At 41.6% G+C, this 22,569-nt stretch overlaps 1 protein-coding gene across 5 annotated transcripts in view; it reads left to right on the top strand.

The window, feature by feature from the left end:
- LOC137323846 (diacylglycerol kinase beta-like) overlaps nt 1-22,569 on the top strand; it is a 479,766-nt gene that overhangs the window by 52,917 nt on the left and 404,280 nt on the right. The gene's annotated exons all lie outside the window — the stretch shown is intronic.

Genomic DNA, 22,569 nt, shown 5'->3' with positions numbered 1-22,569 from the left:
AGCACACTGGTGAGAGGTTCTGCAATTAAAGAAACACCTCACAACCGAAATTAACACTGCACTGATAGGGAAGTAAACCCCACCTGATGTTTCTGGCCTCTTGCGCATCCGCGACTCCCTTCACCCCGCCATTGACGGCCATGCCTTCAACTGTCTCGGCCCTAAGCTCTTGAATTCCCTCCCTAAAATGCTCTGCCTCGCCACCTCTCTTGCCTCCTTTAAGATGCTCTTTAAAACCTACCTCTTTCACCTATCCTAATATCTCCTCCTATGGCTCAGTGTCAATCTTTTTGTTTGATTACGTTCCTGTGCAGTGCCTTGGGATGCTTTACTACATTGAAGGTACTATATTAAATGCAAGTTGCTGTTGACAAGTTTACATTATCAGCATTTTTTTTATTTTTCCTTTTGACCAGCCTGGGACTAAAGTATTTTTCCCAATTTTCTTTTGGCAAAAACATCTGCAAATAAAAGAAACTTCTGGAGTTCTAAAGCCAGTCAACATGACCCAGACAATTCAGGCATTGATTCTTTTGTTGGCTGCAGTGTGAAGTAACTGACCCTAGGAAGAGTCCAAAAGCTTTACATTGTCAATTGAAGAGAACATGACTATTTTAAATTTCAAGAAAGTGCTTGAATAGACTGCACAAATCGATTTCACATCTGCTCATATACCTTTTGCTTTTCTGTTGGTTTGTAGGATAACTGCATATCTTGTCTTATATATTTTGGTAGGTAATACAGTACTTCACAGTTTGAGGTTGCAAAGTGGAAACTGTACTGTTCACATTGTGTAACACAGACAAAATTTGTTGAAAATTTATTGTAAAAATATTGGTGTAAACAAAAGCCGTTTGATTTGCAGTGAAGTTAAACACAAATTACAGATGTGATAACTTTGGACGTGAAATTGGTTAGAATCAAATGGTAGAGGACTGAAAACTTTAAGTTTAAACAATCTATTCATTTGTTTTTTAGAAAGAGACCATTGAAATTCTAGCCTGAACAGAATCTGTTTTTTCTTCTCTCTAGCATTTAAGTAACGGAAGCAAAAAGCTATTCAAAGACCATACCCACAGTTAATTTGTTGATGGGTGGTGCTTTCACTGTGACTATTGGTCAAAGTTGCTGAAGTGTGTTTCCTTGTTTAGAATGAATAAGCCCAAGTGCTAGTCGCTGAATTTGATGTATGATGGGGATTCCTGCATATCTGTAACAAGAAGGATGGTGTGTGGCCACAGACATATCGCAACTGTGTGATGTTATTTTCAGATAGCTTGGTAAAATTAAATTGGTGAAATGAATAGTTGTTAAAGATCATATTAAAATGCTAGGAGGAAGTGTGGGGGCGATCAGCAGATTAATGTTGGTACATTTTGAATAGATGAAAGGCTGTTGTAAAATGTCATTGTTCATTTAATATAAGAACACAGGAACAGGGGTTGTTCCACCATTCAGTGAGATCATGGCTGATCTGTGACTGAACTCCATATACCAACATTAGCTCCACATCCCCTAATACCTTTTGGTTAACAAAAATCTATCAATCTGATTTAAAATTAACAATTGAGCTAGCATCAACTGCTGTTTGCGGAAAAGAGTTCCAAACTTCTACCACCCTTTGCGTGCAGATGTGTTTCCTGGCTCTAATTTTTAGGCTATGTCCCCTAGTCCTAGACTCACCAACCAGAGGAAATAGTTTCTTTCTATCCAAATTAAAAAGGAAATTAGAAAAGCAAAGAGAGGGCATGAAAAAATACTGGCAAGTAAAATTAAGGAAAACCCAAAAAATTTTTATAAATACATAAAGAGCAAGAGGATAATTAAGGAAAGAGTAGGGCCTATTGGAGACTAAAAAGGTAACCTATATGTGGAGGTGGAAGATGTGGTATGGTTCTTAATGAATACTTTGCGTCTGTCTTCACAAAAGAGGGGGACGATGCAAAGATTGTAGTTGAGGAGGAATGTGAAATATTGGATGGGATAAACATAGTGAGAGAGGAAATATTAAGGGGTTTAGCATCTTTGAAAGTAGTTAAATTGCCAGGCCCGGATGAAATGTATCCCAGGCTGCTAAGAGAAGCAAGGGAGGAAGTAATGGAGGCTCTGACCATCATTTTCCCATCCTCCCTGGCTACAGGCGTGGTGCCAGAGGATTGGAGGACTGCTAACGTTGTACCGTTGTTTAAAAAGGGATAAAGAGATAGACCGAGTAATCACAGGCTAGTCAGTATAGCCCCGGTGGTGGGCAAACTATTGGAATTCATTCTGAGGGACAGCATAAATCGTCATTTAGAAAGGCACAGGTTAATCAAGTACAGTCAGCGTGGATTTGTTAAGGGAAGGTCATGTCTGATGAACTTGATTGAATTTTTTCAGCAGGTAACTAGGAGAGTTGATGAGGGTAACGTGTTTGATGTAGTGCATATAGATTTTAGCAAGGCCTTTTACAAAGTCCCACATGGCAGACTGGTCAAGAAAGTAAAAGACCATGGGATCCAAGGGAAGGTGGCTAGTTTTTTGGATCCAAAATTGTCTCAGTGACAGGAAGCAAAGGGTAATGGTTGATGGGTGTTTTTGCAACTGGAAGGCTGTTTCCAGTGGGGTCTCACACAGCTCAGTATTAGGTCCCTTGCTTTTTGTGGTATATATTAATGATTTGGACTTGAATGTTGGGGGCTTGATCAAGAAGTTTGTAGATGATACAAAAATTGGCCAAATGGTTGATAGTGAGGAGGAAAGCTGTAGACTGCAGGAAGATATCAGTGGACTGGTCAGGTGGGCAGAAAAGTGGCAAATGGAGTTCAATCTAGAGAAGTGTGAGGTAATGCATTTGGGGAGGGCAAACAAGACAAGGGAGTACACAATAAATGGGAGGATACTGAGAGGTGTAGAGGAAGAGAGGGAACTTGGAGTGCATGTCCACAGATCCCTGAAGGTAGCAGGACAGGTAAATAAGGTGGTTAAAAAGGCATACGGGATACTATCCTTTATTAGCCGAGGCATAGAATATAAGAGCTGGGAGGTTGAGTACTGCGTACAATTCTGGTCACCACGTTACAGGAAAGATGTGATTGCACTAGAGAGGGTACAGAGGAGATTTACGAGGGTGTGCCAGGGCTGGAGAATTTTAGCTATGAGAAAAGATCGGATAGGCTGGGGTTGTTTTCTTTGGAACAAAGGAGGCTGAGGGGAGATTTAATTGAGGTATATAAAGTTATGACGGGACTAGATAGAGTGGATAGGGAGGACCTATTTCCGTTAGCAGAGGAGTCAGTGACCAGGGGGCATAGATTCAAAGTAATTGGTAGAAGGATTAGATGGGAGCTGAGGAGAAATTTTTTCACCCAGAGGGTGATGGGGATCTGGAACTCACTGCCTGAAAGGGTGGTAGAGGCAGAAATCCTTAACTCATTTAAAAAGTACTAGGATGTGCACTTGAAGTGCCGCAACCTACAGGGCTACGGACCAAATGCTGGAAAGTGGGATTAAGCTGGATAGCTCTTTTTTGGCCAGCACGGACACAATGGGCCGAATGGCCTCCTTCTGTGCCATAACTTTCTATGATTCTATACCCTATCAGTTCCCCTTAATGTCTTGAAAACTTCGATCAAATCACCCCTTAATTTTTTAAATTCCAGGGAATACAACCCTAGTTTGTGTAATCTCTCCTCGTAATTTAACCCTTGGAGTCCAGGTATCATTCTAGTAACTCTACACTGCACTCCCTCCAAGGCCAATATACCGTTCCTAAAGTGCGTTGTCCAGAACTGAACACAGTACTCCAGGTGTGGTCAAACTAGGGCTTTGTATAGCTGCAGCATAACTTTTACCCCCTTGTATCCTAGTCCTCTAGATATAAAGGCCAGCATTCCATTAGCCTTTTTGATTATTTTCTGTACTTATCCATGACATTTTAATGATCTATGTACAATGGACCCCGAAGTCTCTTTGGACCACCACCGTTTTGAGCTTTTCGCCATTTAGAAAGTACTCTGATCTATCCTTTTTAGGTCCAAAGTGGATGACCTCACACTTGCCTACAGTGAAATCCATTTGTCATTTGCCACAGTTTAATCTATTAATATCTCTTCGTAATTTTATGCTTCCATCTACACTGCTCACAACGCTGCCTATCTTTGTGTCATCGGCAAACTTGGATATGTGGCTCTCTATCCCGTCATCTAAGTTGTTAATAAATACAATGAATAGTTGAGGCCCCAACACAGATCCCTGTGGGACACCACTAGTCACATCCTGCCAATTTGAGTACCATTATCCCTATTCTCTGTCTCCTGTCACTCAGCCAATTTCCTAATCAGATCAATAATTTGTCCTCAATTCTATGAGCTTCAGCTTTAGCTAACAGGCTCTTATGAGGAACTTTATCGACTGCCTTCTGGAAGTCCATATAAACAATATCCATAGACATTCCCCTGTCCACTATTTTAGTCACCTCTTCAAAAAATTCAATCAGGTTTGTCAGACATGACCTACCCTTTACAAATTCATGCTGGCTCTCTCTGATCAGCTGAAAATTTTCAAGGTGTTCAGTCACTCTATCCTTAATTATAGACTCTAGTAATTTCCCGACAACAGATGTTGGTCGATAACTGGTCGATAATTCCCTGGTTTCCCTCTCTCGCCTTTCTTAAATAGCAGAGTGACATGCAATTTTCCAGTCTGAAGGAACGGTTCCTGAAGTGCGCGAACTTTGGAAGATTATAGTTAGGGCTTCTGCAATGTTCTCACCTACTTCTTTTAAAATCCTGGGATGAAAACCATCTGGTCCTGGGGATTTGTCACTCTTTAGTGCCATTATTTTCTTCATTACTGTTAATTTGCTTACATTAATTATGGTGAGTCCCCGTCCCTGATTCAAAATTAGTTTCCTTGGGTTGTTCAGCGTGTTATCCTCTTCCTCTACTGTAAATACTGACACAAAGTACTTATTTAACATGTCCACCATTTCCTTATTTTCATTTACAATATTTACAGGGCCCACATTGCTCTTGACCACCCTCTTTTTCCTAATGTAATTGTAAACATTTTTTGTGTTGTTTTTAATATCCCTTGCAAGTTTCTTTTCATACTTTTCTTTTGTAGCTTTACAATCTGTTTTGTCACCCTTTGCAATTCTTTGTATCTCTCCCAGTTGCCAGGAACTATGCTATTTTTTGCATTTTTCAATGCTTTTTCTTTTAGCTTTATGTTGTCCCTTATCACTTATGTCGTCCATGGTTTTGTTATTGGCAAGTAGCCCCTAACGAGTATAAACCGGTTCTGTATCACGTTAAATTCTTTTTCAAGGTCTCCCACTGATCGTCTGTCATTTTACCCATTAACAGATTTGCCCAGTTTACTGTGGACAGCCTCTGTCTCAGCCTGTTGAAGTCGGCCTTACCTAAATTCACAGTCTTAGTGGTTGATATGGGTTTCTCCCTTTCAAACAGAATGTTAAAATCGATCATATTATGATCGCTATTAGATAAATGTTCACGCACCGTTAGGCTGTTAACTAAATTTGACTCATTACTCATTATTAAATCTAATATGGCCAGCCCCCTTGTGGTTCGAGGACATATTATTGCAGACAGCTGTCCTGAACATACTCAAGAAATTCACTACCTACCTTTCTGACATGAACTTGTCTGCTTATCCCAGTCAATATGAAAGTTAAAATCTTCCATTAAAACCACTCTGCCTTTGCTACATGCTTGTCTGATCTCTGCATTTATACTTTCTGCCACTTCACAGCTGCTACCAGGGGGTCTATACACAACTCCCACTACAGTCTTAGATCCTTTTCTATTTTTTAATTCTACCCATAAAGTCTCCACTGCCTGCTTACCTCGCGTTATATCCTCTCTTATCGCTGAAGTAATTTCATCCTTAATCACTAGGGCTACTCCTCCCCCTCTACCAGTTTCCCTATCCTTCCTGTAGACCTTATAACCTGGTATATTCAGTTCCCAGTCCTGACCATCTTGCAGTCATGTCTCAGTAATGGCTACCACGTCGTACCCTTTAAATTGAATTTGCGCCTGCAATTCATTCAATTAGTTCCTTATACTCTGTGCATTTGTACAAAGAACGCTTATTTGTGCCACGCACCCTAACCTGTCCTTCTGCTCTAATGTTTTTCTCACACATTTCTTATTTCTCTCTCTCAATTTAATTACTTTACATCTTTTAGTTTTCCCTTTACCTTTAGTGCCTAAAGCATAATTTTTGACTCTCACTCTGCTCTCTTCCTTTTCGCTTGCTTTAGAATTATTATTTATATTACCTCTTCCACCTGAGGCCCTCCCCCCCCCCCCCCCCACAATGCCATTTACTAGTTTAAAGTCCTTGTGACCACCCTATTAATCCTTTCGGCTAGGACCCTGATCCCAGCCCGGTTCAGGTGGGGTCCATTCCAGCAGTACGGTTCCTTTCTTTCCCAGTACTGGTGCCAGTGCCCCATGAAATAGAACCCTCCTTTCCCACACAACTCCTTCAGCCATGTGTTCGCCTCCCTAATCTGCTTATCCCTATGCCAATTTGCACATGGCATGGGTAATCAGAGATTATAACTCTTGAGGTCCTTTTTTTTAAAATTTAGCTCTTATCTCCTGGTACTCTCTGAAAAGGACCTCTTACGTACTTTTTCCTATGTTGTTGGTCTCAACATGGACCACAACGACTGGATCCTTCCCCTCCCTCTCCAATATTCTTTCAAGCCGGCTTGAGATGTCCCTCACCCTGGCACCAGGTAGGCAACGTACCACGTGGGGCTCTCGATCCTGCTTACAAAGGATGCTTTCTCTTCCCCCTAATTATTGAATCCCCCACAACTACCACATCACACTTCGCCTCCTCCTCCACCCTTTGGAAAGCCTCCTGCTCCAGGATGCCACGGTCAGCATTCTGCCTGTCCTTCTGACAGTCTTTATCCTTATCCTCACAGGTAGCAAGTACATTGTACGTGTTGGATAGAATCAGTTTCTGCGGATCCTCATTCTCTATCTCACCTGGGTTCCCCTTACTCTGTACACTATTGGTCACACAAACCCCATTCCGACCCTATACCTCTCTACGAGGTGTGACCGAGGTCTGGAGCAAACTGTCCAGATACACCTCCCCCTCTCTTATGTATCGGATATACATGTGCTGTTGATAATGTTTTATGGTGATCTTTTCTAATCTAGAATAATTTGGTCAGTAGTTTCTTTAAAACTCATTGCAAGTTATTTTAAACTGGAAGAAAGTTTATCACGGATTCATTTCTGTTTTTAACTAGAGTTTGACTTGGTTGTGTAGTTTTTTGATTTCCATAAAGCGATGTCTGTTTACCTCATCCTTATTTGCAACTTTTTTCGAATGTGTGTCCAATAACTATATACTTTTGGACAGTTTTTGCTTAGCTGTTGAATTATACAGTGGTAGTTTAATGATACATACTATGAATAATCTTTCAAAATGATTCTGCATTATATTTTGCAAAGTGCACTCACATCAATTACTGAATGTCTTTTTATATTGTTTTCAGTGAAAATTCCATTTCATTGCAGCAGTATATATCCAAGGGTATTTAGATGCCTACTTAATTATAGAAGGTTATAATATTGTTCACTGATTTCTAATGTGACTGGATTTTGAGATTCTGGTACACTTAACCTGAAACAACCTTCAAGCTTGGACTCTCTTCAACCATCACCCAGGCTCTGGATTTTTTCTCTCTACCGTCAGATCTAGATATCCTTCAACACCAGTCCCGAATTCCTTGGATCACCAGCAGGCCTTGAACCTTGTTTGGTACCCACAACACACTCTACCAAAGATGCACACAGTGATGCATAAGCAGTTTATATGTCACCCATAACCAATTCTCTGTACCCCTGCAGGGGCATTTTTGCTGCCCTTTCTTGTTTTACTTTTTGATCGCCTCCTCTCCACCACTTGTCCTACCATCTATTTTCTTGTCCCCTGTTAATTCACTTCCTATTTCTCACCCCGTTGCCTCAGGATTGAACCCCCGCTGCACGGGCCTGTTACTGGCCTTTGCTCTCTCTGCTGCCCCAATTGCAGCTCACACCACTGGTTCTCCCAAAGCTGCCTCATTTTCCTATCTCATCATAAAGTCCATTTCCCCCTCTAAGAAGAAACCTCTCCAATTTCTTCACTGTTCCTTCTCCGCTGTTCTCCTACTACCCATCCACTTCTGTCATCTTTCAAAATGTTCATTCCCTTGCAAATAAGGATTTTGGCATCGAAGACCTCAATCCAAATGGGTCCAGTAATAATCTGGGCCTTATGAAAACTTGAGTTACAGATGGTGACTCCTTCTCCCTAACTGAAGCTGAAGCCACATCATTCAGCCTAACCGTCATCACCTGGTTTATTTTTCACTTTTCCCCTTACTCCTTTGGCTGCTTCCTCCTTTTATTACCACACCTTATCCCACCCCACCCATTTTTCCACTTCTCTTTCAAAATCTCTCCTGTATACCACCCTTCCAAGTCCTCTTGCAGCTTCCTACCGAAAATCTTTTCCTTCCTTTCCACACTCACCTTCTGCACCAAGCAATGACTCATCCTCGGGGATTTCAACCTTCATCTGAATTTCTTTAGCCCCATCTATTCTAATTTCTGTGCCCTTCTGTCCTCGCTCAACCTCACTCTACACAAAACACCTCTCAATCTTGTCATCTCAAAAGGTCTTACTACGTCTGAGATCTCTTTCTCATTTCCCTCAAATTGACATCACGCTTCCTGCTTCAAACCCTTAACAAATACCCTCCATTTCTTGACAAACTATTTCCAGCCTTTCAAACACCCTCTCAAATTCCCAACTTCCTTTCCCCTGACCTTCCACCTGCCGTGATACACAACTTGCACTCAATCTCCCCGGCAGCTCCCTTGTCTCTGTCCTTTGATGCTCTTGACTTTTCCAAGTCCTCCACTATCTTCCATCTCCACCATTCCCCTGGAATAGTTCTTGTTTCTGTGTCCTTAATGCTAAATGTTGCAGTCTAGAGTGCACCTGGCTCACAACTGGCCTGATCATCGAACACAATAATGTGCTTCTCATCCCTCATCCAAATTCTTCATCTGCTCCAGGATTATCCTGCAAGGTGGGTAATCCTAGGCTTCTGTCTTAATGGTGTAACCATCTCTTTCATTCCTTTTCCTCTGCTTCTCACATTTTCACCGCAAACACCAAATGTGAGGAACTCATGGATTTCTTTGTCTCAGAGGTCGAGACCATCTGCTTGGCTGCCTCAGCCACTCCCTACCCACACTCCCCAACTGCAGATCACTTTACACCACCTCACCATCAGTGCCAAGACATCACCAAGCTCATCTCATCTGAGACCCACCTCCTGTGCCCTCAACCTGTACGATGTACCTCCTCATCACACAATGACCCGTGTTCAGCCCAATGGTCTGTGACATCATCAATATCTCCCTGACTTCAGACTCTGTCCTCCAACCTTTTCAAGACTGTGGTTATCACTTTTTCCTCAAAAAAAAAACAATTTTGATCCCTTGGACCTTGCCAACTACTAGCCTTTCTCCAAACTCTTCTACCTCTCGCAAATTCTCAAACTTGTCGTTGCCACCCAGCTCCACTCCAAGCTTTCTTATTTACCCCCTCCTTGGATCCTTTCTGTCCTGCCATAGCACCGAGACTGCCTTCGTCAAAGTTACCAATGAATTATTTTGTAACTGAATATAGAGCACTCTACCTCCTCCTCCTCTATGACTATTCCATACTTGTCCACTATTTCTCCTTTGTGTTCTGCCACTGTGGTATTGTCTTAGTTTGGTTCATAACCATCTATCTTATTGCAGTCCACACATATCTTGTAATCGTTTCTTCACCCACTCCTGCATGTTCACACCAGATATGCCCCAAGATTCCATCCTTGGCCCCTTCTCTACCTTGTCTTCATGGCATTCCTTGGTGTTGGTATGGGTCAGCTTTTTATTTTTTTAATATATATATATACTCTTCACTGCTCGACCAAGACTGTGCTTCCTTACTGGTCAGCCAACGTCAAGTCCTGGATGGTCAAGTTCTCCTTCAACTCAACATCAGGAAGATGAAAGCCATAATTTTTGGTTCCTGCCAAATATTTCACATTGCACCTGCCTCCCCGCCGCTCCACCCACTCTCTGGCAGCTCCCTCAGACGGAGCCAGATAATGCATAACCTCCATGTCCTATTTGATCCTGAGCTGAGCTTCAAGCCTATATCCTAGCTACCACCAAGCCCACCTATTGGTACCTCTGCAATATTGCCCACCAACCTTGCTCCACTGCCGCTATATCCATGCCTTGTTACCTTCAGATTCAATTATTATCGTGCTTTCCTTGCCAGCTGCATGACTTCTGCCCTTCACAAGTTAAAATATATCTCTGTCACCCGTGTCCTATCCCATCCCCCTATTAATATTATGCTCACCAACCATCACTTACTCCATTTTTCCCAATGCAATGATGTCAAGATCCTCATCATCATCATCTACAAATCCTTCTATATCCTCATCTCTCCCAACTTCTGCAACTTCATTCAGCTTTCCACTTTTCCAGTTCTGGCCATCTTTGCATCCTTTTTTCTCTTCACTCCACCTTCGGCTACAGAGCCTTCTATCATTTTGCCCACACACTATGGAACCTGTTCCCTAAGCGGCTCTGCTTTGCTACCTCTCTTCCCTCCTTCAAAAGCCTCCTTAAAATCTAACTCTGAATTTGCCTTCAGTCACCACCCCTAATCCTGCTAGGTGTTCAGTTATTTTCACCTCTGTCAAGCACTTTATTACATTTAATAGCATTAAAGGCAAAATTTAAGTGCAATTGATTGTTATTCAAATGGGTCACTAGATTTCTGATTTATTCTGCAGATATGGATTGAGATGTACAATTTCATATGTGGAAACACTTAATATTTTGAAATTTGTCCAACTTTCAGTGAAGGAGATTGCAGTTGCAGTGCAGGGATTTTGATATGTTGGAGGAAACCCTGAGTTGTGTTGCAGAATGTATTTACCAATCATCTGCTGACTATTGCTGATAATTCTAAATGGCTTTGTAACTTTACCTTTTTGGCTTCCTCATCTGTTATTATTCCGGTGGAAAATGCATTTTGCTCACTTGTCAATGAACAACCCCTTTTTATTTGTGGTCGCATTTTAGTACTAAAAAATGACAAAAAATAGATTTCCAGCAATATTTCGGTGCATTATTGACTGAATGCTGCATTACTGAAGGGACCAGCTTTCAGATATGTTATACAAAGGCCCCCATCGGCCTATTATAGGACACTATTCGAGGAAGAGTGAGGAATTCTCCTGGTGTCTTGCACAACCTTTCTCCCTCAACCAACACTACTTATTGGGGGCAATTTCAACTGCCACCCACTTATTATTTTGTCTGAAAAACAGGCAGCCAACAGAGGAAAATTGGTGGGACCTCAGCCCCCCGCCCACACTCCTTGGATGCCCAACACCCATCTGGTGCAATTTACAGGCTCTAAATGAGTGCACAGCACACCCACCTCTTTTGGACGAGAGGCTGTTTTAAATATACAAATAGGGGTCCTATGCCATTGTAGGACGCTGATTGCAATTTTGAAGTACAAAAGGCTCCCTAAATATTTTTCTCTCATCTTTGGCTCAACAAAAATGTTGCAGCCCGCTGCTGGCCCCTACTCTTCCCCCCCCCCCCACCCCTTCCAAGAACTGGCAGCAGAGCGTTTATTACCCGTTGCTCGCCGGCTGCATTCAAATGAGGCCCGAACCCTAAAAATAGTTTGGGCCTCCCAAAGCTGGCTTTGGATAGGCAGGATCGCCGCTCCGCCATCTTCATGCCCATTTCAGGTGGAAGTTAAAAACAATGACCTGATCATTTATCTAATTTGCTATTTCTGGGACATGGCTGGGCGCAAATGACAGCTATGTTTGTCTACGTAACAACAGTGACTACTTCAAAAGTAATTGAGACATCCTGAGGATGTGATAAGACGTATTATGAGTGTAAGTTCTTTCTGTATGTGAAAGGAATTCTGTTGAACCCCTTAAATCTTTGCAAACCATAGAAGACGTGATTTAGGTGGAACGATGCACATTGAAGGCATTATAAGAGTCATTTGATGCCACAGAATGTTTCTTGACAATATCAGCAGAGTACACAAAGATCACGTTTAATATTGCAGTGCATCTGTTTAATGAGTGTGAGGCAGCCTGAAGGTTTACACAATGGTAATGGTTATTAATAGATTTCTCAATTACATTCAGCACATGATTCTACATTTATTTGAATGCACCGCCCGTAGGTACCTGAAAAACTTCGTTTTTCAATATAAAACATCGTGGATCCCTTTGTTGTGAGTGTTCAAGCATCTGCGCGTGCTAATTGTTCTTTATGGTGTACTAATTTTATTAGTGTTAATGGAATGGGTGCTAATTTTTGTTCACACATTTGTTTACTCTTGGGAGCAATTTTAGTAACACACACTAATGCACTGGCCTTGTTTTTTCTTTTGCTTGTTAAACAGCCGTTAATAGGAAATGAGCAAGTTTACTCTGGATTGCATTATGTTTGCACAACTGCAGCTGGTGTAAAAGCAGCAGCGTGAGCAGGTAGAATTTGATGGGTGACCAACGCAGGAGATAGCTTACAGAACTAAAGAGGAAAGATTTGGTGAACCCAGAAGAATAGATATAGCACCAAATCTCTCTGAGGCATTTTGGAGAAGGAGAGATAGGGACACTTAGAAACCAATAATATAATTTGGGCTATTCTCAACACTTCTGTCCCATTTACAACAAACAATCAGTTTCCATACTGATCGGTATCCTGTGAGAAAAAACCACAATCGTTTTACATATTGGCCGGGGGTTCTCCTAATCTCCAGTTGTAACTTCAGTGGGAGACCCTTTAGGCCTGCCTTGTTGGTCTACCTCCAAAGTTTTTGCAGGAGACTGGGAGAATCCCTGTGGAATTTCCAGGCCATTACATCTGAGATAGCATGCTTAGGATTAACAGTTGCCCCTTTTATTGTCATATCTGCACTCAGTTACATTGGGATACCCACCTCATCAGACCAATTTGTACAGGCTAACACTAATGATCAGATTTATTTACAGGTAGAATAATACACAGAAGCAGTAAGACAGAACACATTATTGAAAGTGTCACTTTTGAAACAATAAGGACAAAATCAGTGCATATGGGGTTACAATACCCAGTTCAGAATATATGTCATATATAGCTCGATAAGTAGCAAGACCTTTGGATGAAAGTGTTTCCTAAACTATCACAATACAAAATTGTTCATTAATGACATGAATTTCCAATCCAGAGTTCAGATTTAAAAATTGAACTAAAGCTAAATAATCAGAGCTGTATATTTATGCTATGGAAAATCTTTCAAGTTATAGCCATACCTTTCAAGTCCATCTACAAATTAAAAGCACACCAGAATTACTACCTTGTGGGGAAATGTGTTAATGTCACAATATCACTGTCTTTCTGCAAACATCTGAATTTAATAACCATTAGTTGGCGTAATTGAATTTGCACTCTGTTAATGTGTTAACATTTCAAACAGCCAATCTTAGCCATCAAGCAACTTTTGACTTCTTTTCTCAACTAAAGACTGATACAAATGGCTGTCCCTAATATATTTCAAAAGGTGCTGAAACTAGCCTCTATCACTTCTTGGATTTTGGACCCCAATAACTCTACATTATTGATGGGATTATTCTAAGAAATACCCAACTGTACTTGGTGCATGCGTGCCTAATGTCCTTCTGCATTAAAGTTATTGATGCTATATGTAGCTCACTGGCAGACTACTGAGCAGAGAGTCTTTGATTCATGATATTGCCTATCTGGGCAACAGAAACTGGAATTCTAGTTGGACCTGCTTGCATTTTCTCATGCAATGAAACAACCTGCTTACCAGTTTATCCTCATGTTATATTTTGTATTTTATCGCTGTTCCTGTCCAGTTGGAATGATTAATTAATTCAGTAGGGCCATTGGCCCTGATCAGTGATTAATTTTGTTCCTTCCTAAAACTCACACATACGAACCAAAGTGTGTGTGTGTCTGTTTGTCATCTTCTGCAAGGAAAGGAGCATTGTGCATTCTTTGAGATGACATTTTGTAGTGAGAAGCAAAGGCTGCAGATGATAATTGGAGCGGGGCACCTTGCTGCATACACCGTTGGTTAGACTTTTTACTGCACCCAAGTGCCGTAACTTGCTAGAAGTGTAAGCTGATAACGACATGGCGAGGGCAATGGTGCATCTGGGCCCTCAGTGAACGATGGGACCAGCAGTCTATCTCCTTAACCAATGATATTTAAGGATTGAAAAAGAAACAGAGGAACAACAGAGAAGGAGGGTGAATTAGAGTGGATGAATTAGTCAAATCAGGTACAGAAAGAGAAATAAAGACAGGGAAAGAAAGATTGGATTAAGAAAGAGAGAATGGAGAGACAGGAGGAAAAATAAGAAAAAAAATGTTTAATTTTAAATTTTTCAAATCTCTAAGAGGAATCGATGACATGCAGGAATGAGATAGGACAGTTTAAATTGTTCCTTTCCTGGACCAGGAAGGTTGATTGGCGTTGTATTAACAAATATTATGTTGTTAAACGGGTACTTACGTTCTTAATAACCAAACTTAGTAAATAAACCCCCAAGGTAGCAGCATACTTTTAACATTCTGTCAGCTAATGGTTTCCATTTTTTTTTAAATCAGCAATCCGTAGTTCACCTTAAAAACAAAATGCTACTGGCCTTTGTGTTATATACACTGTTTTTCTGGATTATGTTATGTGTTGAAAATCTATCAAGAGAATGGCTGAGGATCAATCCACGACTTCATTAGAGCTGTTGGCTAGGAAAAAGGAAACTATGTACTTTCAGCATTATAATTAATGGCATATAATCAGGAGATTTTCCAAGCATTGCTCTCTGCTCACTGACTGTATATTAAATGACAGTTAAAAGTTTCTCTCCTTTTCAAACACTGTGACAAAAGTTATGTGTTTTCTGTCTAATCTTTGGTAGCTGCCACTTTAAAATGTATCCACTGTGCAACGGAAGTTTAGCAGCTAGCTGAAGCCTGTCCTAATACATAGTTGAGTTTTATTGTTGCAGTCTGCCTGGTAAAAGGATTGGGAAGAGTGACGCCTCATTTTCAAATATATATAAACTTGATAATTGGTTCAGTTTGCATTTGGCTGACAGGTACATTTTAAATTTGAGTGGATTGATATTCAAAGTCCATGATATCCCAGTAACGCTTTTCTGGGATATGAAAGAGACAATTTTGTTCAAATAAAAGGTAATTGAAGTTGAAGGGTCCTATGAGAAAGGCAGTTACTTGAAAGCCTCAGAGCAGTCAAGAGGCTGTTTGACAACCTCAGAAAAGAAAGGTTTACATTCCTGAAAGATAAGAAAAACACTATTTAAAAGTCATTTATAAAAGAATTGAGGTGGATTTGAGAGTTGTGATTTCATTATTTAGTCTATTTGATGAACTAGATAAAAGATTAGTCACTTGTTAATAAATGTTATATCCCAATAAGATTATTCACTTGTTCGTTATTTGCATGATAAATTTGCTTCATATTTTAAACTGTAAAGATGAGATCTACTGCTTTTAAAGACAAGTGAAATTATAGAGGCATAAGATAGTCTAGTACACAGTATCAATCTCCAAATAGGGCTTGCTATTCACTTCCTAGCACATTACTGAAATCTCTTCTAGATTTCAAGGCAAGGATAGACACTTTCGAGGGTTTGCCACAACCAGTCTCCACTCCCTGTATGGGGAGGCCAGGGAGCATGCATGAAAAATACAAATGACCTTGATGCTGGAAAATTTGGCTGAGGTTGTTGGCACATCTTTAAGCAACTGGAAATCCCACACTGTGGAGCACATGCTGGTATTCCACAAGCGTGAAACATTTCAGCCACAGTTTTTAATGCAAATGTATGAGTTGGGTTGGGCCAATAAGAATTGACAGTTAGGAGGGGAGAAGGGTCAAGGTAAGGGAGTAAATTAAGTCAGTGCTATTTAAGGTGAGAGGGGGGAGATACAAAAGGGTCCAGAGGGGCAATTTTTTCACTCAAAGGGTGGTGAGTGTCTGGAACGAGCTGCCAGAGGCAGTAGTAGAGGCGGGTACAATTTTGTCTTTTAAAAAGCATTTGGACAGTTACATGGGTAAGATGGGTATAGAGGGATATGGGCCAAGTGCAGGCAATTGGGACTAGCTTAGTGGTATAAACTGCGCGACATGGACATGTTGGGCCGAAGGGCCTGTTTCCATGTTGTAAACTTCTATGATTCTATGATGAAATAGGCTAGGTCCAACAGTGAGATGGTTGGGGAATATGGTCAAAACCAATGGGAGCACAAGGCTTGGATCATGTACTAGGGAGCAACATGTGGGAAGTGTTATGTAAACAACTGTTGCACAATAAAAAATTCAAAAATAAGTTAATTGAAAAAAAACTCTGGCTAAATGCCTACACAGTGTAAAATTCTGATGTAAAGAAAGAAAACATGTACACTTCATGCCTTTTGCGCCTTTCATGACCTCAGGATGTCCCAAAGTACTTTACAGGCAATAAAGTACTTTTGACGTGTAGTTATTGTATTGTAGGGAAACGTGGCAGCTAATTTGTGCACAGTAAGGTCTCACAGACAGCAATGAGATAAATGACCAGATAATCTGTTTTAGTGATTGAGAGATAAATATTGGCCAAGAACTTCCCTGCTCTTTGAATAGTTCCACGGGATCTTTTACATCCACCTGAGAGGGCAGACAGGGCCTCTGTTTAATGCCTCATGTGAAAGAGGGCACCTCCAACAATGCAGCACTCCCTCAGTACCGCACTTAAGTGTTAGCCTTGATTATATGCTCAGATCTCTAAAGTGGGGCTTGAACCCATAACCTTCTGACTAATTGATGAGAGAGCTATAATAAATATGTATAACTTGCAATGACTCTACCTTCTGATAGGCTGGTGGATGTGGGACAACAGAAAATTTTAAACCAGGCAGTTGGGACTATGGGTTTGAGCAAAACTCAAACCTACCAGTGTACATCAAGTGCTACCCCTTAAAACGTTCACTGGATTCCTTCATGATTAGGGCCAACTTCATCCTCAAAAAAAACTGGTGTTCCCCCCCTCCCCTTTAAGAGAAGCCACTTGTTTCTAACCCAGTGGTAAAATGTGTTCTGTGGGGTTAGATTCTACTAACCCCACAAGACTACCAGCATACTTAAAATAGGACCGATTCATGTGACCATAGTTCATGCTTGGGTGATTTAGGATCAATTGACACCTTTTTGAAGGAAGCTCGATTGAAATCTGTCAATAAGGGAAACTTCGGGTTATAGTGATTTTAGTAACCCTGTTTGTGTTTTATTGCCAGAGGAGATAGAGGAAGGAACTCTGCTCCTTTTAACAAAGGATGGCGGCAGGAAAAGTTCATGATCGAATAATTTTACATAGAGTCTAGATGTCGTGGGCTTGATGGGCTAAAATGGCCTTTTCTTGCTCTGGATTTTATGTTCTTAATAATAAAACACCCCATGCTGGTGAATTTCCTCATTGGCACTAGTTACCAGAGAGTCACTCAAACATTCCATCTTGAAGTAATTTGATCATGGTCACTCCATACTCACTTTGTCCATGAGGCTCATCTCATGGTTAAATTGGAGGCTCTTGGAGTTAGGTATCACGAAATACGTCTCTTCCCTACATACATTTACTCACTCAGCACGGTCCACATACCAAGAACGTCTTAAACTTTTCTGACCGTCAATGCTTCAGAAGACTGTGTTTCCCCTGTAGGCTATATTGTGTGCAGATGTCAACTGCTGGCTGAAGACCTGTAGCCCACTTCCACTAAGGAAACAGTACTCTCTACCACTCAAGGTCACCGCTGTCTTCAATTTCTTTGTGACTGCATCGTTCCAGCCAGCATCAGGTGACCTTTGCCACCTTAAGCAGATGCTCACCACCACATCAAGAAGGTGGCTGATGCTCTATTTATGAAGATTGTGGAATCCATTTCCTTTCCATTAGCAGCAGCCAAACAGAGAGAGAGCACTATCCAGTTCCACAAACTGGCAGGATTCCCACAGGTGCAAGGAATGATCGATGGAACCCGTGCCACAAAAAAATACCATATCACAACCCCTAAAATTTTCGAATAGGGAAGGCTTTAATTCTATTGATCCACAGCTAGTGTATGTGTGTGATACTAGTTACCTTACCATCAGTGCCAGATATCCAGGAAGTTGATATGATGCTTTAACCATATGACAATCTATCATTCCAGCCCTCATGACTTGGAGTCATGTATCTGAATGGTTGTTTGGTGATCAGGGCTATCCCCTGCAGCCATAGATGATGACCTCAATAAGGTTACCACAAAGAAAGGAGACAACAGATACAATACTCCCCATGCCACCGCACGAAGCAGTAGAGTAGATCATAGGAATTCTCAATTTCCTTTTTCGGTGCCTGGATGAATCTGACGGAGTGAAGTGAGCGTTTCAAGAATCGTTGCAGCTTGCTGTATTCTGCACGATATTACAACAAAGAAAGGCTTGCAGCTTCCAGAAGTTAAAGGCTATGATGATGAGGGATGGAAGGACCTTTCTTTACCCCAACCTCCTCCCATAATGAAGAAGATGCACAGAAAGGAAATGTGGGACAGGACAGCCAACGACCAAAGAAAGGAGGACGTAACTGATAGGAAAATGCTTTCAATAGTCCTTTACTGTCGAGGAATTTGGCAGAAGTCTACATTTCCCCTGTCTTCATCCAAGCATTCAAAAAGTGAAAGCATACACAGAAATAAACTCAGAACGCTGTTCATAAGCCATGTTTACTTTACAGAACAACATATTCTCCAAAAAGTGCCACAAATTCCAAACGCCCTATCAACAACACGTTGTGTCTACCCTTTATGCCAGCTAACTTAATGCTCCTGCTTCTAATCTTCTACTCCATCTACTTCATTCCTGAGTGAGATGAGGTTGAGTGGTAGGTGACTGGGATGATTCCCCACGATCCTTAAAGACCTGAGGATCAAACTTCCAGCAGCCTTACAGTTGTGGTGGCAAGGGTGGGGGGCGTAGGCCAATGTCTAAAGACCCCTCATGTCTAGGCCTTGGAGGGGACTTTAAGACAGACTCAATGCCATTCTCCAGAGAGGCAGTGGCATCTGCACCCACTCCTTGAAGCCCATTGGTGCTAGGCACAGGCTCAAAGACTACTGATCATTATCATTACAGATCAAATAGTCCCAACTGGGACTTTGAAACCCTGTGCAAGTGTGGCCTACAGGCTGACTCGGAAGGCATCTATTGAAACAGTGGTAACTTCCACTCTGTAAGCCACCAATGTCCCTAGAAACTATTCCTGGTACCTTGATACTGCAGACATCTCCTGGGCTGTGGTGCTGTACATGTGGTGGGAAACTTTCTGCAATGTATTGCAGATGTGGACAGTGGATTGTCCCATTTGTCCATCATCTCAACCATATGCATGGAAACTGTTTCCACTGTCTGTACATGAGATCAATGTTCCTTAATTGTAACTCTTTTGAAGACTGGGCTCAGAGATATGGGTCACTAAGCTCCTCAGCCAAGGGTGATTGTTTTACCATCCTCCTGTGCAGGAATGGCACTTTCCCTCTCTTCCACTTCCAGCTTTTCATGCTCACTAGTGCTCACTGGCTTACCTGTTGAAAAGACTCACTAACCGTATCCTCCCAAGTGGGTGTCTCTGTATTGGTGCTTGCACAAGTAAGACGAGGGAGTGACAGCAGTTGAGACTGCGGATCTGGGTCAGATTCCCCAGTAGAATTGTTCCTGTAAGGCACCCCCTCTGTTGTGGAGTGCAGAAAAGATTGCTGTGTACACAGTGACACTCCCCTTTTGAAGAAATAGTTTAAGAGCATCGCAATACTTTGAGAAAGCATATATGCCAAGACTTTCCCAGCTTTTACCAACCTTTTATCAACCACCTTGCCTCCAAATTTGCCCTCTCCCACAGGCTCCCTTATATGTCTATCCACTATTTGCAGTATCTCCTCTTCACGTGCACTCAGGATTTTCAATGCTGCTCCTCTCTGGCCGCATTCCTGTGGCACTGGTTGTCCACCAGGCTTTCCTTTGGAGGGAGAGAAGACAATTCTAAGGGCATGTAAGGATCATGGACACTTTCATCCATTTGAGCGCATTCATCCCATGATGGTGTAATGGAGATGCATTGTCCCTTTAAATGAAATGTGATTAAGACCAACAGTAGTCCCTGTGGCAGTTTTGAGTAAAGAAAGTGAATGAGTGTTTAGAGAGGCTGCCCTTTTGTAGAAGTTAGTTCCCCTGAAACGCAGATACTGAAAGAGATACGATTGATAAGGAGCCCACTGATATCTGTGTGAGTGGTAGAGGATGTGTATTGGCAATAGTACTTTGACTTATCTTGGTCACCTTGTGCTGTCATTGAACCTCTTCCGGCACTTGGGATGGTGTAGGTTGCACTGATAACTCCCTGCATACAGTCAGCACTACCCTCTTAAATGGGGCTTCCTGTCCTCATTGCTCAGCAGTCTGCCTCTTCTGGCCCTTAATTCAGCAAACAACACTTCCAGTGATGTATCTGAGAATCTGGACGCCCTTGCAGATGTTCACCCCCCCGCCCCCCGAAGATGATGATGTTGCCGCTGCTACTTCAGACATTGCTACAGATCTTCCTGCTGCTCAGTAAATGATGTTGACCTTAAACTGGCTGCAGCCTCTGCATCAAAGTTGTACCTTCCTCCCTTCCTGCAGCAGTAAGCCCATCAGAAGTGATATTACCACTCCAGACCCATCCTATGTAGCAAATTAGAGCAAGTTGCAGTGGATTCACTGTGGTTGGTAGTATTCACACTCCACTGCTAATCCACCAATGAGAGCACGATTCCCCCTGTCAAATAATCAAAATAAAAACCCCTTCACTTTGAGTTGTGGGTTATTATTGTCAATGTGAGGTAGACTCTGATGCTTCTAATTTTGCTTCCTCCAGTTGTCTGCATTATAAAAATTAGTGACCCATTTTGTAGATTAAGAGAATATATCTGAGTTTTGTAATTAATTCTGTTTTATTATATGTTTTGTGACACCTCTTGAAGGGCTAGTGCATCTTGGTGCACTTGTATCTAATTTGCATATCCAATTTCCCTCAAGCAGGGAGGCGGAGGTTGCTAATTAATAAGATTCTGCATACTGTTAAAACAACATGGTCTCACAAAACAAGGACCTGCCCGTCTGCCTGAGATTGTTGAAGCCTGTGCTGGGCATGCTGGGAGTTGTCTATTTTTCCTCCAATGTTTCCTTTCTCATTGTAATGTGATTCATTGTCTGCATAGTACAATCTATCCCTGTTCACTTTTCTTAAACCACTGTTGACTGGCATGCAAGATGCCTTCCTCCACACATGTTTGGTCCTATGAAATGCAGTCTGTTAGTATGATTTAGTTTGGTTGTTACCCCAATATGGCCAAAAGGAGGCAGTCAATTCTTACTGAAAAACTGTGAAGACTGAGTTATCTGGCTATATTTTCCCATTGCATGAATGCAGTCCTCAATAATGTGAACCTGGAGGCTGGCATTTTATAATAAGCAATAAACTCTACCAATAAAACAGGGAAAAGAATTTCCTGATGGGATAGAATTTATATTACAATATTCTTTGTTCCTGGAACTTGCATTAGTCTCCATTAAGAATCTACAACAGAATACAGCTGAACATTCTCATTGCAAATTCAGACACAATAGATCGCAAGTCTTCATTTGTGTCATGGTTACATTGACTTGTGCTATGGTTACACAAACATTACGAGTCCCTATACCTCAGTGATGACTTTTGTTTGAGTAAAATGCTATTGATTTTAGATTTTTCTTTTTGCAGTTAATGGTTCAAGCAACACTAGCAGATATTCAGTCCAACACACAACATATATGTTATGTAATATGACACATATTCAGTGCAATTCCAATTATATCTTTGCAACCTCACCCTTCTATTAAACTCAAAAAAAGTAAGTCTTTTCATTGTGCCTGTGGTGGGCCCAGTACCTTCTCCCTCTCCCACATACTTTGATCCTATACATTCCATTTCTGCAGGGAATTCAGATCAGATTCAGTCTCAAACTAGCACGTGTTAGCCTCTTTCTTCTTCCTCGCTCTCCCCTGCCCCCCCCCCTCCAATGCAGGATTCGCACCAGACAAATGCCAGGCAATGACCATCTCCAACAAGAGAGATTCTAACCATCACCGCTTGACATTTAACAGCGTTACCATCGCCAAATCCCCCACCATCAACATCCTGGAGGTCACCATTGACCAGAAACTTAACTGGACCAGCCACATAAACACTATGGCTACAAGAGCAGGTCAGAGGCTGGGAATTCTGCGGTGAGTGACTCACCTCCTGACTCCCCAAAGCCTTTCTGCCATCCACAAGGCACAAGTCAGGAGTGTGATGGAATACTCTCCACT

The sequence above is a fragment of the Heptranchias perlo genome, chromosome 7, assembly GCF_035084215.1.
Source record: "Heptranchias perlo isolate sHepPer1 chromosome 7, sHepPer1.hap1, whole genome shotgun sequence".
NCBI classification, from domain to species: domain Eukaryota; kingdom Metazoa; phylum Chordata; class Chondrichthyes; order Hexanchiformes; family Hexanchidae; genus Heptranchias; species Heptranchias perlo.
Note: the sequence above shows the minus strand (reverse complement) of the source record. Positions and strands in the feature narration are given on the sequence as shown.